Here is a 17,289-nt window from a genome sequence, read left to right on the forward strand (position 1 = left end):
GAGAAAGAGAGAGAGAATTTTTTAATATTTATTTTTTAGTTTTTTCGGCTGGCACAACATCTTTGTTTGCATGTGGTGCTGAGGATCAAACCCGGGCCACACGCATGCCAGGCGAGTGCGCTACCGCTTGAGCCACATCCCCAGCCCAAGCAGAATGTTCTTGAGCTGAGAGCTCAGACTTTGGGAGTAAATGGTCTATCACAAACTCCATGACCTTGGGTTCCAGTTTCTTCCTGAGAAAATGAAAATAAGAATGTCCACCATATTTGATCATAGTGAAGAACAAATAGGGTAAGTATAATATTATTATCAGGCTCAGCATATAGTAAGCATTCATTAATTGGTTTACATCACTATAAAACCTAGGAAATAAGGAGAGCCCCCTTAATCTACATATTTTTTCATATCCTAACCATACTGTCACAGGAGGTCCACATAAAAATGAGTTACAAGGCCTCCTTAAGCCATCCTTGTGCCCATTTTTCCATAATAACAACTTTGCTGCCCACCAATATGATAACAAACCATGTCCATATTAATAATAAGAAAAAGATTGTTGTAAAAAAGGAGCAATAAAAGTATGGTGAACAGTACAAGAAAATAATTTAGTCTTTGGGATGGGGATTTAAGGCAAGTTTCTCACCAAAGATAAAACCTGAGCTAAATTTTGAGAGATAGTGATTAATAAAACTGACAAAAAAAAAAAATCCAGGTAACATCTCCTGATGTTTTGCTGAGTGTCTGTGATGGAGCTGGCTCTGAAGCACTCAGAAAGCATTTCCTTAGCTGGACCCCACATCACTGTCATGGTCTCACTCTCACACAAGGTAATCAAGGTGCAGTAAAAGTTTAAGTACCTTGCATAAGGTCGGAAACCAAACAAGTGGTAGAGCCAGAGGGTTTTACTCAGGTGCAAAAGTGAATTTTGAAACAGGAAAATAGCATGTATTCAAGCACACATGGGGGAGGGAACCTCAGTGGGTGGGGAAAAGAAAACCATTTGAATTTGTTCAAACAGGTATTGATCAAGAAGCATGAGTCTGGCAGAGAAGATAGCCCCGTGACAGGAGCACATAAATGAGTCTGTAGGTTCTGGGGAGTCACTGCAGGATTTTAAGCAGGATGTATGTCCAAACATGAGCTTCCCACCTGAAGAAGCATGAGGCAGAGGGCCTACAAGAGGAAATGAGACACGCAGAATGGAGAACAGACTCTGCTTTGTGCAAAGAGCCTCCTGTAAAAACCCATTCCTATGTGATGATTTGCTCTGTTTTGCTCAAAGCACAGACACGATTTCTAGTCACAATGAAATTCTCTCTATCAGCACTGTTTTGACATTTTTGTTTTTACATAATGTCACTTACATCATATTTTAAAGTTTTATTTGAATTAAAGAATTAAGTGCCTGCAAACAGTACACAGGGATGCACATCAATTCCCAGTGATGAATTCTTTGCTTAGGAAATAGCTAGGATATCATTGATGGGACAACCATACTTAGTACATTTTTCTACTTTATGATTCTCATTCTGCTGAAGAAGGAGGGGATTACTAACAAACAGCAGCAACAACAAAAAAGCAGCAAGGAATTCAGTGGAGCATTAACATAAGAAGGGAACATTCTATTGAAGATTAATAGTCCCTATGCTTCCTTGTTCAAAACAAAACAAAATTTTGTTTACCTCTGAAAACTGATTCACACAGATGTCAGAAATTATGCTTTGGGGGAACTTAGAAACACAGAAAGTACTTTGTAAAAATTTGAAATATGCATGCTTGGTATCATCTTTTAGAAAAATGTATCTTTCATTTCCATGTAATTACTGGCTAGACATCTTTACTAATGGGAAAGTTGCTGGGTCTAGGCAACTTGGTTTGCAATCCTTTCAACTGCACCAATATGGATTATGCTCATTGTGTTCTACAGGTCTTCCAGTAAGTAACATTGGGCTGACAAATAAATAATCACATCCAGGACATTAGGCTTCTTTCAGCTATAGCACCAGGAAGCATGCTTGCTCATGAGATGTGAGCAGTCGTTGGGGTGGGTGGCAGACGAGGTAGAATGGTGCAGTAGGTGAGGGCTGGTTACCAAAAGGAGGAAAAAGAGAGTGCTAGCCACAGCATAAGTAGCTGTCCGTGAAACAAACGACCCAGACTGGGTCAGCTCACAGAGCAAGTCTGATATGCTCCCTTCTCCCTGCTATTAATTGTCTCAAGTCCCCAGGTGTGGGTCAGCAACCTGGTGACAGATCAGAGGATTTCTCTCCTTTCATTCCACTAAACTCTACAGGGGAACAGTGGGAGTATTAAATTCAGCCTGAATGAGCAAAGATTTTTACTGAGACTTTGCTTAAGCAATTTTTTTTTAAATTTGAAGAATAAACTGATAGAGGAGCTACTTGTAACAAGTTAATAACAGTGTCCCGACATGTAGGAGATTATTAATCAAAGAAAGAAGAAGCCAAGGTAAGAGGCAACATGCTTCCCTTGGGGCCAGTATAAATATAAACTTATTTAGCCATGGAAGCAAGTTTGGCTGCTAAAAATCTCCATTTTTTTTAAGCACACCAGACCCGAATCTCTCCATCTCAGATACTTAGCTCTCAGAAGAAGAAGATAAATATTTTATTTTCCAAAACTGCACCCAACAAAAAATATGTGCAGTAACAAAATTTGGTGATACCTAGAATATTCAGATTCATGTCATAATCTGATTTATTTCAGATAAAAGAGTAAGAGCTTCTTTGTACCTCAATAATTTATCACCTAGACTTAGTTGTCATATTTATGTAACTTTTTTGGGTTTTTTTTGTATGCTATATCATGGTTTATCTATTTCTTAGTTGACAACTCCAAAATTAACAACTCTGGCACCATTGCACTTGAAATTTATTGCAAAGTATATTAGTAAAAAAGGAGAAAATGAACAAAAGACCACCAGCCTACTCCACACTCTTTTTATCATGGCTGACCCAGACCACAGCAACAGCATACTGATTATGCTTGCTCACTCCCGACACCAGCCTCCCCTTTCTCTATATATACATATATATTAACTTGGACCTCTCTAATCTATTCTCCACACTGCAGCCACACTTCTTAATTGTGAGTTTTAGCATACTACCCATCCTCCAAAAACTCTTCAATCTTTCCATAGACGACAGGGACCTATTACATCTGGTCCTGTTTATCTTTACAACTTTAAATTGAAAACTTTCCTTTCATTTCAACTGGCAGTCCATGCCACCTTCAGCCTTGGAAGCCCATGTTGTGCTGTGCCCTAAGCCTGCACTCACAACGCTATCCACGGCCTGGTATTGTCAACTCATCTTTCAAAACTCAGAAGTCTTCTCTAACACTCATATTAAGTTGAATATGTCTGTTATAATCAACTACATATATCTTATTCACAAAACTGATCATAACTTGGAAATATCTTCCCGTATGCCTTCAGACCAACTCCTCTTCCAAGGCCATTAGGGTGCACGTCTGCTTTTCCTGAAACTGATGACTCAGACCCTGCACACTGCCTGAAATGTAGACTCTACAAAATGTGGGGGTGAGGGGAATAATAAACTGACCAATGAACTAAAGAAAGGAAGAAGAGAAGCAAGCTTTGGGTGAGGGTGAGTTCTTTAGGTTCTACTTCTAGATATCAAATGGTTCTCAAATAAGTCCAAAGAGTCACTCATATGCTTCAAGCTGTCTTACGGAAACCATCTCAAGACAAATCTTACTCTGAGAATTGGAAGAAATCTACAATATTCTCCAATGATGGATTTTTCAAGTTTGATTCATTGTGACAAGCATATTTTTAAAAGACAGCAAACACACTGAATAACAGGATAATGCTATTAATATAAGAGTAAATATTATTTATGAAATTTTGTTTTTGTGAATACAGGGTGTCTCTGTGAGTATATCTAATGAGTTATGATGAAAGTGTACATTGTTTTGCTATGGACTACAATCAAAAAGCTTGAAAACCAAGACATTAAAAGAAGAATCTACTTCATATTGTAACTGTTTCCCCAAATCCCCATTCAAACTGTACCCGATCAAGAGTCACTTCTGATATTCCCATCTAGCAAAGCAAAAGAAAATGCATGAATAACTCTAAAAGCTCTGAAGTTTTGTGAAATATGACTTGATTGATTCATCAAGGATATAACCAATTAAAAATATACCTAAGGAAAATGGAAAGGCTTCACACAGATCTCATATCACACATGTGAATTTGGAGCAAATCTCTTAGAGGAAACTGAAAGTCAAGAGTGGATATCTGTACATTGGGAATAATTTTATGCACCATGTACAAAATGTAGATATAATGTTTGTAGAGTGACTAGCACATGGTGTGACACGTAGCACAGTGTTAAAGAACTTAGCCCTGGAGCATGATTGCCTGTGTTCAAATCCCAGCTCAGTCCCTAACCTCTTTATTACTGAAGCAAATTCCATAAGCCCTTAGTGTTTTCATGTATGGTGGCATACACCTCATAGGGTTGTTGGGAAATGAAGTCAGTTACAATTTATAAAGGGATTTAAAATAGTGTCTGTAAGATAGGAAGTAATGATTAAATGTTAGCTACGATTACAATTACCTTTCTTCTGGCACTCTCAAATGTGACAGGACTATGGTATTAACCCAATCAATTTATCTTATAAAGCTGTCCCTATTACTTTATATGAGGTAATTAAATGAAGATACTTTTGTCAAAGGCATAATTAACATGGTTCCCACTAATTTAGCTCTTACTATGCATCAGACACCATGCTAGGTACTTCATGTGCATTATTACGTTTAATTACTTCCAAAAACCTATAAGGTAAGTAGTATTTACCCTGCTTACGTTAATAATAAGAACCCTTAAAAAAATATTAGCAAGCTAACTCCATCAACATATAAAAAAGATTACATACCATGACCAAGGAGGATTCATATTAGAAAACCTAGTAATGTTATATAACTTTCTAATAAAGGACAAAACATACAATCATCTCAATAAACACAGAAAAAGCATTTGACAAAGGAAAACACTCTTAAAAAATTTGAAATAGGTGGAATTTTCTCACCCTATAAAGGACAACTACAATGAACCCTGCAGAGAACATCATACTTAATGAAGACCAAATGTCTTCCTTCCTATGTTGAGAACAAGGTAAAAACATCTGCCCTCACTTTTTATTAGTACTAGAGGGGTTAGTGAAAGAAAGACAAAGGACATCCATGTTGGAAAAGAAGAAGTAAAACTGCCTTTGATTACAGACAACAGAATTCTTCACATAAAACATCATAAGGGAATCACAAAAGAACTATTAGAACGAATAAACAGGTATAATAGAGTTACAGGATACAAGATCAATATACAAACATCAATTATATATTTCTATCGAAGCAACAAATAATATGAAAATGAAATTAAGGGTATAATTACATTTGCAACAATATCAAAAAAGAAGAAATACTTTAAAATGAATTTAATAAAACAATGTAGAAGGCTTATACACTGAGAATTACAGAGTGTTGCTTAGGAAATTTAAAGAAGATATAAGTAAATGGAAAAACACTTTATGTTCATAAATTGGAAGACTCAATATTGCAAATATATCAATTCTGCCCAAACTGAGCTACAGATTCAATGTAATCTCTAAATCTAATTTTTTGCACAAACTGAGGAGCAGATCCTAAAATTTATAAGAAAATTACAAACATCTATCATAGTCCAAAAACTAAAAAAAAAAAAAAATCAAACTTTGAGAATGAAAAAAGTAGGAATTTTCACTTCCAAATTTCTAAATGTAATAAATGTTATCAAGATAGTATGGCGTTAGCAAAAGGATAGACATAATCAATGGGACAGATTGTGGCTCTGCGGTAGAGCACTTGCCTCCCACGTCGGAGGTACTGGGTTCGACCACATGAAAGTAAATAAACAAAATAAAGATACTGTGTCCATGTATAACTAAAAAAGTATTTTTTTAAAAAAAGGTGAACGTGGATTTCTATAGCACACATTACAATTAACGAAAATGAACCATAGACTTAGTGTAATTGCAAAATGAATAAAGCTTTTAGAATAAAATAAGACAAAATTCTGAGACCTTGAATTAGGTAAAAGTTTCTCAGATATAATATCAAGAGCATAGTCAACTGGAAAATTGATAAATAGATTTGGATCAAAATTAAAAACTTTTGCATTTCATTAAAGAAATGAAAATGAAAGGAACTGAGTGGGGAAAATATTTGCAAAATATATAAATAATAAAGGATTATATTCAGAAGTTTCAAAGAACTACAACTTGGTAATATTACAAATAACCCAATCTAAAACATGGGAAACACATTTTACTTAAAAATATTTATGCATGAAAAGATTCTGAACAACACTACTCACAAGAGAAATGCAAACTAACCACAATTTTACACCCACCTGATTGGCTATACTAAATAGGACAGACAATAATAAGTGTTGGCTAGTACATAGAGAACAGGGAACCCTTATCATTGCTGGTGGAATGTGAGTGCTGCAGTCACTTTGGAAAATAGTCTGTCAGTTTGTCCAAAGTTAAACATAAAACTATCATATTGCTTATCCATTCTACCCCTAGGTGTCTACCCCCAAAAGATGAAAACATACATCTGTTCTAAAAATTGCACACAAATGCTCATTACATCCTTCTAATAATTGCCAAAAATTAGAGAGAAACTAAATGTTTCATTGGCTGATGAGTGTAAAGACAAAATATGGTATATCTTTACAATGAAGTACTACTATTCAGCATTAGACATGAAGGAACTCTATGAATACATATCACAGCATGCACAAACCCTACATACATCATACTAAGTGAGCAAGCCAGACACAAGACTACAAAATTATAGTTCCATTTCCATGAAATTACCAGAAAAGGCAAATTTTATGGAGACTGAAAATAGATATGTGGTTGTCTAAGGTTCAAGGTAGCAGTAGAAATTAACTGTGAATGGGGATGAGAGATCTTAGTGGGAAAATGAAAAGGCTCTATAGCTGATTTGTGATTGTGATTGCATCACTGAACAAAATTACTAAAGCTCTTTGCATTGTATACTCTGAATGGGTTAATTTTATGATATGTAAAAGATGCCTCAATGAAGTCGTTACATTTTTTATAAGACATTACACATTAAAAAAAAAGGAATCATAGTGTAGAGAGGCTAAACTGTTGTTCAAGAATTACATGTTAGGAAATTGTGGAGCCAGTACTGTGTCAAAAACCCTGCACTTAACACACAGGCTGAGCATACAATAGTCAATGAAGTTCAGTGATAAACAGCATCCAAAGCTCATAATAAATCTCTCCAGCAAATAAGATAATTACTTAAATGTCCTTTAATTCAATTCTCAAAATTTAATTTATATGCCTTCTGAGTAGTCTCATTCTCATAATGGAACATTTCTGATTTTTAGTCTGATTTTAAGAACCAACTTTGTCCTAGCTACTAAAACTATAGAACAGTGAAACTGCATTTTTCAGACTTTGATCAGAGAGTGCTCACAGCAGGCTTTTCACATCTTAAGAGAAGCATTATCCCTCCCAAGGAGAGATCTCTGAGGACAAGGCAAGGAAGAAGTTAGGGTGCACAGACCTATTAGTTAAGCACAAAGTTAAAATCTTAAAACTTTTCTTTAGAGTGTGGGCTCTTTATACTTCTTTCTTTGTGGTTCTGTAATAATTTCCCAAGGTATATTTAATGTGAAATTCATTTAAAAATATTATTTCATCAAATTCACCATAACACAGAAAACCTATTTGAGGAAGTCAGATTTCAACAGTCTATACAAACTATACTCATTATTTTTTTTAAGTGAAGTACCACAGTATGGCAATACTGTGAGGTACAAGAAAGGTTAATGTCTTGGACAACATGAGAACAAAGTTGAGATAACAACCCAAATTCTCTCTGCTATGACTTTGGAGGGAGGCAATTTACACTCTAAGCAAGTGTTTCATGACTTCTACCCATTAATGTATGCAAGCAGGAACGTCTCCATCAAGGCTTGGTGAGGGTCTCTGTTGGGAAAATGGGCAGCCACTCATGTATGCCCTGGATAGAGGGTCATTTGTTGACACTTCCTTCAGGACAATTTGGAACTATCTCCTTAAAAAGCACACATTGGCAGTTGTTTTTTGGGGATTGGCTAACTCCACTTGGCATTGTCTTCTCTAACTCCATCCATTTACCTGCAAATGCCATGATTTTATTCTCTTTTATTGCTGAGTAATATTCCATTGTGTATTCATTCATCTATTGAAGGGCATCTAGGTTGGCTCCACAGTTTAGCTATTGTGAATTGTGCTGCTATAACATTGATGTGGTTGTGTCCCTGTAGAATGCTGTTTTTAAGTCCTTTGGGTATAGACCGAGGAGAGGGACATCTGGGTCAAATGGTGGTTCCATTCCCAATTTTCCAAGAAAAAGGAGGCTGATTCATAGTGGGATAGGGAGAGGGAGCATGGGAGGAATAGGCAAACTCTAGATAGGGCAGAAGGGTTGGAGGAGAAGGGAGGGGGCATAGAGTTATTAATGATGGTGGAATGTGATGATCATTATTATCCAAAGCACATGTATGAAGACATGAATTGGTGTTAACACACCATGTATACAACCAGAGATATGAAAAATTGTGCTCTATATGTGTAATTAAAATTGTAATGCATTCTGCTGACATATATGAATAAATAAATAAGTAAGTAAGTAAATAAATAAATAAATAGAAGCACATGACAGCCTGGAAGTGTAGCTCAGTGGCAGAAAACTTACCTAGCATGCACAATGTAAAGCCCTAGGTTTGACTACCAACCAGCACCATCAAAAATGAGAAGAAAAAAAAAAAGACTTCAAACTCTGTAATTTCATTGCAAGAAATTTTCACTATAAATATACTTGAAAAGTATGCCAGGATGTACTTGTAAAGACACTTTTTATTACATCACATAAATATTTTTAAAAAATTATACACCCATCAGTAGGGGAGCATGCAAATAAATTCATGCTACAGATTATACAGCAATTCCTTAAAAGAGGCAGATCTATATTCTGATCTTAAAATATTTCCAAGATATTAAATTATGAAAGCAAAGGGAAGAAAACAATATTTATACAATAGTATGTGGTAATATATGAAGATGCTAGTGCATATTAAAAAAGATATTTTTAAAAACAATACATGCGCAAATACAAAATAAAAATAGATATATTTCATAAATATGCTGCAATGTGCATGAAACTTTTCTGCAAAAATCTAGTTATCTATATGATTGGATTATAACTCTCTTTTATTTATATTTTAAAAGTTAAACAAATATAAGAAAAATATTCCTTCTACTCATATACAATATATGTTGTTGCCTCATCAGGAAAAGAACTAACAAAGACAAATGAGCTTCTAAATTGTATAAATTATCTAGGCTAGTGGTTTTCACAGTTAATATTCACATTTCTCTGATTATTGTACAAATGTTTCATCAAAAAAAATCTTTTATAAAATGTTTGTGTCCTATAGATAAATTCAAACAAGATGATTTTTAAATCTTTTTTTTTTCCTATAGATTACCAGACCAAATTTCTTTTACTCCTAGCTAATTTTTGTTGAATAAACCAAATCATTTTTGCTATAGTATTTCCAACACTTGGTATTTTTGCAAATTGCATTCATGTCATGACTTGCTACATAATCTAAAACTCTCTATACTCTATGAAAATTGTGGCTAGATCAGATTCAAGTTGGATTTATTTTTTGGCAAGACTACAGATGATATTGGGCACTTTTATCAGGAGATAAACAATGATGTCTGTTTTGTGGTAGTATCAGACATTAATTGTTATTGCCTAATGCCAAAATTTCCTTAGAGTGGTGAAATTTAATTTCTATCATTTCTCCTTCATATTTTATCTGGAGTACTTTTATAAAGAGAATCTTGATTTCATCAATTATGTGGTTACTCTGAGGCTTATAAATGAATAGTAAAATAAATGCTTAAATCTTTCATTTACTTACCACCTTTCAAAATGATTTGTTGGTTTCCTGGAATCCTCCAAAAGCAATTGAGACTTTATAAAAATACAAATGAACTCATGGAAGTGAACGCAAAGCATTTTGTCCTTTTGTGTTGGGCTTATTTCACTTAGCAGACTGTTTTCCAAGTATATGCATGTGATAACATACATGAGAATTTCATCCCTTTTAAAGGCTGAATAATATTCCATTGTATGTATATACTATATATTGTTTATATATTAATCTGCCGATGGATATTTGGGTTGTTCCCTCCCTTTGACTATTGTGAAATGCTGCTAATAACATTGGTGTGTAAGAATCTGTACCAGTCTTTGCTTTCAATTATTTTGGGTATATGCCTAGAATTGTTGGTATGGTAACTCCATATTTAACTTTTTTTTGGTACCAGGGATTGAACTGAGGGTCACTCGACCACTAAGCTACACCCCCAGTCCTAATTTGTATTTTATTTAGAGACAGGGTCTCCCTGAGTTGCTCAGTGCCTCACTCTTGCTGAAGCTGGCTTTGAACTTGCAATCCTCCTATCTCAGCCTCCCAAGGTGCTGGGATTACAGGCATGCATCACCATGTTTAATTTTTTGAGGAATTGTCAAACTGTTTTCTGCAATGGATGCATCATTGTTCATTCCCATCAGCAATGAACAAGGATTCCAAGTTCTCTACATATTTTCCAACACTTGTAAGTTTCCATTTCTAAAATAGTAGTCATGCTAAAGAGCATGAATCTCACTGGGTCTTGGATTGGCATTTCTCTAATGTTTAGTAATGTTGAATATCTTTTCCACATGTCTATTGGGAAGTTATCTTTTTTGATAATCTCTATTCTGATTCTTCATTGATTTTAAAGCTGGGTTACTTCTCTTTATATTATTGGGTTATAGAAGAGTTTTGTACATTCTAGATGCAAATATCCCTTTCAGATGTATGATTTGCAAATATTTTCTCTCATTCTCTGTGGTGTCTTTTCATTTCTTGATAATGGTTTTGAAGTGCAAAAGTTTTTAATTTTGATGGTGTACAGTTCATCTTTTTTAAGCACTTGTCCCTTGTATTTTATACCTAAGAACCTAAGAAAAAAGGGTCTAATGCATGGTCTTAAAAAAAAACACTTCTATTTTTTTTTCCTAAAAGTTTTATACATTTAGCTCTTACATTTATGTCTATTATTTATTTTTCATTATTTTTTTATGTTGTGAGGTAGGGGCCCAATTTCTTTTTCTTTTTCTTCTTCATTTTTTTGCATTTGACCATCCAGATGTCCCACCACCATTTGTTGAAAATACTATCCCCCCCCCCATTGAATTTCCTTGATACTTTGATAGTTTGGTTAAAAGTGAGTTGACTATAGTTGTGAAGGTTTTAGACTCTCAATTCTGTTTCTGGTCTATTTTTATGTCAGTATCACATAAATACTGTCTTGATTACTGTGAGTATATAGTAAGTTTTGAAATTGGCAAGTGTGAGTCCTCCAACTCTGGCATGTCTTTTCAATATTGTTTAACTATCCCATGAACTTCTTAAATTTTGGATCCCTTGAATTTCTACGTGAATCTTAAGATCAGTTTGTGAATTTCTGCAAGGAAGCCAGCTAAAAATTGGATAGAGATTGTGCAGAATCTATAGGTATATTTGAAGTCACATTGCTTGTTCAGTTAACAGTATGTTCTGGAGAGCAGACATAATAGTATATAGAGATATCTGTTATTCATTTTCCCATCTCTGTGGTGCCAGAGTGTAAGTATATCACGTGTTTACTCAAACTGTCCTTTATTAATGAAAATTCAGTTTGTTTCCAGGCTTTTGCTATTACAAATAATTATGAAAACCTCATAATATGGCTTTTGTATTCTGGCCAGTCTTTGTTGTACATTCCTAGAAATGAGTTTGCTAAGACAAAAATTTGTTAAAATAGAAAGCAAAGGTAGGTATAATTCTTCTTGACAGATATTGTCAATTTATCTCCACAGTGTGTATATCATTTTGAATTCATTCCCATCAATATATGACAGTGGTAATGTTGCCACATTCCCTCTCTGGGATATGTCAAATTTCCAGAGGTTTATAACTTCAGTACACTAAGAAGCTTTGGAACTTCAGGAGTACTTACTTCTCTGTCTCATAAGTAGTGTTACAAAGTTCTCTAAAGATAAAATGCACCCTAAATACCTTCTTCAAAACACAGGTCAACAACCTCACTCCTGTGTATCTAGGGTGCTTCTTAAGATTAAACACCCAGAAGCTAAAATGTACACACATGGATAATTTAGAGTTTAGGTAGATTTGGTGGGGGGAGCAGTGGATAGAATGAAACTGAGAGAACTACCAGGGAACAATTATAATAAATGTCCGCTGAAACTTCCTTTTAGCAAGGAGAAACTTTGGCATCATCTCAGAGACACAAGACTCTTGATCTGAGTTTATCTGCTCTCTTCTTAGTCTTTCCTGGTCTGTCCTTGCCAAACATAAACGAGATGTCAGCCTCAATGTCTTCCTGCTCTGCACTTCCACAGCACCCAAGAAATTTCCCTAAGATACAACATTTCAGGATCCTCACAGTAGATGGCTGCACTGCATTTATACTGTATTTGCATCATTCATATATATTCTTTTACCAGAATTCTTCACTTATCTGAGTAATTGGAAGATTCTGTACCTTGCTTATCTCTGTATCCATCAGGAACCCTGGACTTATAGTTTGGTATATAATGGGCACTTGTTTATTCAATGGCCAGTTTACAAGTATGTATTATCTCTGTCCTTATGCAAGGTACTGAGAATAAAGGAGTAAACCAAGGTCATGGTTTTCCTCTTCTTGACGCCAGCCATCTATAAAAGATAAATGAGTATTTACACAAGAAATATGTAGTTGTGAAATGTGGTAAGAGCTATGAAAGAAAAGTATAGAGTGGTATGATAGACACTAACAGAAGGACCTAAATTTTATTGTAGAGATCAAGAAAACCTCACAGAAAGTATTATATATACTTGTGGGATTCAAGCCATAAACTATAGCCTCAAGCAAAATGTACCAAAATCTAAAGTTCACACAAGGGAAAAGATGGTGTGACATTTTAAAGTCACAGGACAGGTTCGCAGATTACTTTTCTGATGTTCTGATGTCACCGTTGATTTTTCTGAAGACTGACCTTTCTCTGGACACAGCTTTGAATAATATTTTTTTTGACCTGTCAGCTCATGTGTTCTGACTCTGGAGACGTTATTTTGTAAAGACTTTCCAGGGGGAAATTTGGCTCTCATTATTTTCTGTGAAATCTCTTGAGACAGTTACCTCAGAGAATAAGATAGACAGTAAACAGCCAAAGGGGAATAACATCTTGCTCCCCGTATAAAAGGAAAAGCCAAGACACTACCCAGAGCATAATGAGGAACAATTAAATCAGACTTACCCATGAGCTTATCAGGGGTCCAGAAAAGAAAAATTAAGTGTTAGAAGTTAATAGTTTTTGTGCTCCTTGACAATAATAGGATAAGTACAGAGAGACCAATCCAAGTTGGTGAGGTGGGGTCCTTGATAGGACTGGAAATGGTCACTTGTGATTCAGAGATGGCTGGGCACCCTGGCTGGGACGACCTGTGCTGAGTCACATTTGTTGGTTAGCTTTTCTCTAGAGTGGACACAGAACATTCATTGGGCACCCTGGATTGTCCACCCCTCTGCCTCTCCAGCCAAGAAGACAATTAATTTCTTTACTGACTAAGGCACACAACTCTGAGAATTCCAGGGCATGGGAAGACTTCCCAGCATTTACCAAATAGTGATTCTTACTCTGCCCTTCATGCTCCTCCAGTGCCTCCATGTTAGTGCAATTAGCCTCCCTTCACTGAGTAGTGATTCCAGCCAAACCAGGCCAACTGGGTCTTCAGAAATGCCTTGATCTTTCATGACTCTGCCCTTATCTCAGGGCCTCTACTATCATCCCTATTTCTGATACCTGGCCATTGAAACTCTTTCAGGGAAGCAGAAATAGAACATAACTTTTTTCTCAGACTAGATTATATTAAAGGACAAGTAGTGATTTTTGTTTCACTCAAATATATCATTTATCAAGTTAAATCACTATTTAAAATTTTTTTAATTGATTTGCAGTCATATTTAATTTTTTAAATGTATGGTTTTAAAGTTGTAAAAGTAATGATACCTATGTAAGTAAGATTAAAATGAAATCAAAGTTGATACTGAGGGTCTCAGAGAATCTAGGGAGTGGAAATACAAATTTGCCATGACTGTCTGGTTTTGTGGCTCTGGCAAGGAATGGAATGAGTCATCCATCATCTTACTCATTTTTATAGAGGAATAAATATTAATTCTTACCTTAAAGGAATGTATTTGAAGATATATGAGATTATGCATGTAATAGTTTAGTGTGGCACCTCAAAAATAATAAACCCTCAAAAGTGTTAGCTATCTCAAAATGAGTGACTTCACATATGTATGTCTTCGTGAAATTTCCCCCAAGAATCTTCTTCTTGAATATATATCCCATGATTGTACTTTACAATTCACCAAACTGGGTCATAGTGAGGATAGCTGTAAGGACTGCCTTAGGCCTGAGCCTAAGCAACTCCATTTTAAAAAACTCCAATTTGAAATCTGCAATCTCAGTAGGTACACCTAAGGGAGCCCTCCAGTATGGCCCTCAGACAAGTCACTTTCCCTCACCCTGATAAACAGAGTGAAGCCTCTGGCAGGCTGTCCTGGCCTGATAAGAGGGAAAGTCAAGAAGATCAGGGTGGAGACCACCTGACCAGATGTTTCTGACCCCAGGGTAAATGATGTCATGGAGAAATCCGGTGATAGCTGATAAGGATTGAAAGAGGGGTCAAAAGCCCCCAAATTTAGTATAAATAATAAAGCCAATGAATAGGGATTCATCCAGTGAAAACAAGGATGCACTAGAGCTGGAGGGCCTGATGAGGACCTGGCCCATCACTTGTCATTGTTTTCCTGATCCTCTGAATGATCCTCACTGCCCTCAAACTCTACCACCACCTCGTCTGGACCCTGGTGAGAGCAGTAACTTCCCCACAGGACCCTCTCCTCAAGCGGTCATCCACTCCAAAGCAGGAAGCCTGCCTGGGTCCCGGACCTGATCACAGTGGTCTGAGTGAGTGTGCATCTGCTGAACTTGGAGCCTAAGGCTAAGACTTTTGATCTAACACTTGAGCTTAGCATGCAGAGGGAATGTCTGTCAGGAGCCTGTCATGATTAAGTGTGTTTGCAGTGCTTAGAATTAATCTAGAATTGTTTACTGAGAATTGATTATGTCTATTGCAGTGCCTAGCATTAAGGATTATTGTTTTCTTGATTAAGAACCTATAGTGAGAAATTGTATTGAGTAATTTGAGTGGATAAAGCATTGAAAAGGGCAGAAGCATGTGGACATTCTTTATTTCTCCCCCTCTACTGCATACATCACAATTTTGCCCTCTCACAACAGTACCTCACCCAATTAAACTGCAATCCCGTTTAAACCCACCAATGTGCTTAAAAACAGCAATAAAACACATTAGTGCCGACTAGATGCAGCCTAAAGCAAAAAACAGACCTGTGCTGATCACATTCACTTTAGATTTATAACCAGAAGTCAGAAATGGATACTTAGAAAATCCCATTCTAAGTCTCCATTAAGTTCACACTTTCTTCTACTTTGGAGCATCTCCTCAAAATTTCCTAAACTCTGCCCATCTTGCAGATGACATCAAAGGGAAACAGAGGCAAGGGCATGAGAACTTCTTCATCAGCCCATCAACAAACCCACCCGCCCACATGCAGGTACACTTATATCCTCTCTTTCCTCTCCTAGTGCAGTGAAAGAATTGTCCTTACTTCCGCCCAAGGCCAGCCATTCACCTGTACCCTGAGTCACCTGCACCTCGTCACCTACAGGATCTCACCTGGTAATTGTCCCCTTTCTGTCCTATTTACCATTTCCTCCCTTAATTGGCTCATGCCCTTTAGCATTCAAACCTGTTTATGCATGTCTTAAAATATACATAAACGTTTGTAAATAATATTTTTATTTGTAAATCTATAAATTTGTAAATAATAAATACTATTTGCAAATAATACATACTATGAATAATATATAATATAAGTAAATGTATAAAATTAAATATTTAAAAATGTATATTATAGTCTGCAGTGATACATATAAGAAAAGAATGGAACATGACTAACTAGAATTTATTTGGGGGAATCATGGTTGATTTATCAAACTTTCTTCACCATGTAATAGAAACGATCTCAATAAAAAAGAAAAGGTATTTGATAAAATGTAGTTCACATTCATGTTTAAAACTTCCAGCAAGGGAGGAAACTCCCTTATCACAATAGAGAATATCTACAAATAGCCTACACCAAACATCAGATGAAATTTAGAAATATTATAAAAGCTTCCCTGTGAACTGAGGTGCCGCAGTCTGGCTGGGCACAAATGCCGCAGTCTGGCTGGGCACACAATCACGAGCCACCACACAGCTTGTAGATTCAAACAGCAACTCTTTATTCCCGAACTCACACCAGCCGTCTACAAACACGTTCTGGGGAAATCCACGTTCTCTGCCCAAATCCACCTCCACTGGGCTTCTGTCTCCCAAAAAATACTGTCTGAATCCCGTGAGAACTCAAGGGGAACTCAGGCAGCAAGATACGCCCTATTCCCAGCAGGAATAATCTTAAACCTGGAACGCCCTAAACCCGATTATCCTAAACCGGGAACACCCTAATCCGCCCTGGTCCTTGAGCAAGGTCACCTACATTCAATGTCACTGCAACATGGGGTACGCTGGCAAGGAAATTGTCATACCTACTTGGCTAATGGCTCCCAGCACTGAGGAAAAGACAAGGATGTCTATTATCATTTATTCACTCAACAGTGTTATCAATGCACATGCCAAAGGCATAGAAATAAAAGGTAAGAAGATTGGAAAGCAAGAAATAAAGCTGTTATTTTTAGTAAATGACATGTTTGTAAACATTGAAAATCTACAGGAATTAATAAGCAATTTAGCAAGGTCACTGAACACAAGGTTAATAATAAATTGTATTTCAGATACAAGCAACAAACTACTAGGAAATAAATTTTTGAAAAATTATACCACTTGCAATATTATCAAAAACATCAAATGCCTAGGAATAAATCTAAAGATAGATATGTTAGATCTCTATGCTCAAAACTACATTAAAAACAAATTAGAAAAT

At 36.0% G+C, this 17,289-nt stretch overlaps 1 protein-coding gene across 1 annotated transcript in view; it reads right to left on the minus strand.

Annotated features, from left to right (window-relative positions):
* Positions 1-17,289, minus strand: part of Stk32a (serine/threonine kinase 32A) — a 123,535-nt gene that overhangs the window by 64,422 nt on the left and 41,824 nt on the right. The gene's annotated exons all lie outside the window — the stretch shown is intronic.

This window comes from Marmota monax, unplaced genomic scaffold, assembly GCF_021218885.2.
Source record: "Marmota monax isolate L192 unplaced genomic scaffold, Marmota_monax_Labrador192_F-V1.1 WCK01_AAM20220418_F8-fsc00006, whole genome shotgun sequence".
Taxonomy (NCBI): Eukaryota; Metazoa; Chordata; class Mammalia; order Rodentia; family Sciuridae; genus Marmota; species Marmota monax.